Source organism: Echinops telfairi, unplaced genomic scaffold (assembly GCF_000313985.2).
Source record: "Echinops telfairi isolate 266 unplaced genomic scaffold, ASM31398v2 ScPeMD7_7479;HRSCAF=8517, whole genome shotgun sequence".
Classification (NCBI taxonomy): Eukaryota; Metazoa; Chordata; class Mammalia; order Afrosoricida; family Tenrecidae; genus Echinops; species Echinops telfairi.
In genome coordinates, this window is record NW_022111383.1 from 835,961 (window position 1) to 838,483 (window position 2,523).

Below are 2,523 nucleotides of genomic sequence, written 5' to 3' on the forward strand. Positions count from 1 at the left end.
ACTCTCCCTCCCAGCATCTGCTTGTACCATGCCTCCGTCTCTGGCCCAAGTTCACCACATGTGGGTGCACAGTCCCATGAGGTTGCCCTTGTCCAGTTGCGAACCCCAGTATGACTTCCGTGTGGCTTGGCATGCTTCCCTGAAATAGTGTGTACTCTTTCGAGACTGTAAGTCTGGAAACTCCTGTCCTTCATAAAAACCCACTTGGAGGACAAACAGGCTTTGGCATGAATTCTTTCTTGTGTGAAGCCAGAACCAGGGTGTGACCCACTCAAGACCTCACAGTGATGTGAACAGGCACACGCACACCCATGTCCGGCGCAGCACTGTTCACAAGTGTGAAACGATGGAAGCAAGTTAAATGCCTTTCGGCAGGAGGACGGCGAAAGAAACTGGTACATTCACACTTTGGAATATTATGCATGGCTCTAAACGACGACGATGATGCCATGAAGCCCTCAACGCATGGAGAGATGGTGCTGGAGGTGGAATTAGTCAATCCAAGGATCCATGGGATAGGAGGCTGCTGTGATCCTGGAAAACAAACTTTAAAGCCCAGATGAAGACATTACACCAAAGGAAACAGACGACTGGGAACTGCTGGTGGGGGAGGGGCGGCAAGGGAGGGCAGAGAAAACTACAAGCTAGACTGGCAGGGATGGGTGTTAACTGGAGTGACCTGGAAGGGAGTAAGTAGTCCCGAAGAGGGAGCTGAGAAATCAAGGAGTGGGTGAAGGGTAAACTACAGGTGTGTGTGTGGGGAGGGGGGGTTTGATGAGTAATGTGAACTCTTGCCCATAACATTGATGACCTGAAATTTAAACCCCTACCCAATTCACAATAAACATTTGAAAACGGCAGGCAGGCGGGGAGGGGGAACGGCCCTGTAGGAAATAGGGTTTCTCTGTAGGTTGGATGCTATCAGCCGAGACTGGTCTAAGATCGGATGTCTCGGAATCTCGTGTCCCGGGTAGAAGGCTGTCCCACGGAGGAGCTGTGTCTGATACAGCAATGCAGACACTCATCGGGGGCTGAGAGCGGGGAGTGTCTGGGATTCTGCGGGTGGCACATTGACCTTAGTTTTTGTCTGTGCTTCGTCAAAATGATGAGCGCGGCCTTGTTTCGTCTGGCTTTATGGTGGCCTCAGAACAACCGGGCCTGAGGCTGCTACTCTGTGAAATCGTTGATACTCAAAAGGAGAATAACAAAGCGTAATCCTTAGGTTCAGGCCAGATGTTCAATAGCAAGGACTGCTGTCCCACCCCTACCCTCACCTCACCCCCTTTCTCTACTCGCTAAATAACTTTTATCTGAGTTGATTGGCACCCTCCTCGGAAATTATTGATAAGTAAATTTATTCCTTCCACAAAACACAGAGTATCTTTCTGTTGCGGATCAGACATCCTGCAGAGCCCCGATCCTGGGCCTCCCAGGAGCTCCTCCCTGACAAGAGAGATCTGAACACTGTGTAAGCACCAGCTAGCTGTCTTGCGGGTTTAAATGCCTCCTCCACCTTCCCCACTAAGAAGTACTCTTAAGCCTGTGTCTGGAGACTCCCAGAAAGGAAAACTCCTGCCTATTGCCTGTTAGAAAATGAGTTCTCATTCTCCTCTGGAATCTCTCTCCCTGTATCTTCCACCACACGGTCCTATGTTCACCCTTGAAAGACTCAGAGCGGGCTCCCTGCATTGTTCCTGGTAGAACCCTGCACAGAGTCAACCGGGGAGGGTCAACATGAACTCTGGAATCTCATGCTTCGGTGCTAGGCTGAGTACTCTTAAATGATTCCTCCAAAGATACTTTATTTCAGCAAGTCATTTAATGTTGATTCCATTTTTTGCATGGCTTTGCTATGTAGGTCTGTTTTGTCTGCTTAGAAGACAGACTGTCACGTGCAGGCTTTTCCTCATGAGAGCCGGGATCAGCGAGTAGGTGTGATTGAGGCCGAGAGCTATCAGCACTAGAGGGCAGCATCCTACTTCCAAATGCTCTCAGTAAAATCCCTGGGAACCGAATTTCTCTGAGTTGGAGAGATTGGAGTGAAAGAATGACTGTAAAGGAGTCTATCGCCTGGGTGGGACAGTCCCTGGCCAAATCCACTAGGAAAGGGGTTAACCCCACTTACAGTGATTGGTAAGAAAATCCAGCCCTCCCCTAATGGCAGGCATCCTTGGTGGTGCAAAGAGGTAGCACATGCCACCTCGAATCTAAAGGCATGGTTCAAGTTCAGACAGCTGCCTCAGAAGGAAGGCCTGGCCATCTGTTTGTAAACAAATCAGGTACTGAAAATCTTGGGGAGCGCAGTTCCACCAGGACACACATGGGGTCACTCACTCTCAGTTGGAGTCATCTATTGGCGACTATTTTCCCCCAGTAGTTATCTGTTATCTCGAGAGAGATGAGTCTATCTGGCCCCATAGGGTTTACAGCCCCAGAAACCCCATTTAGGGTCACTATGAGTCAGGGGCAGAGGGGGTTATGACTTGGACTACTCACCAAAGTTCAGCCGTTCAAAACCACCAG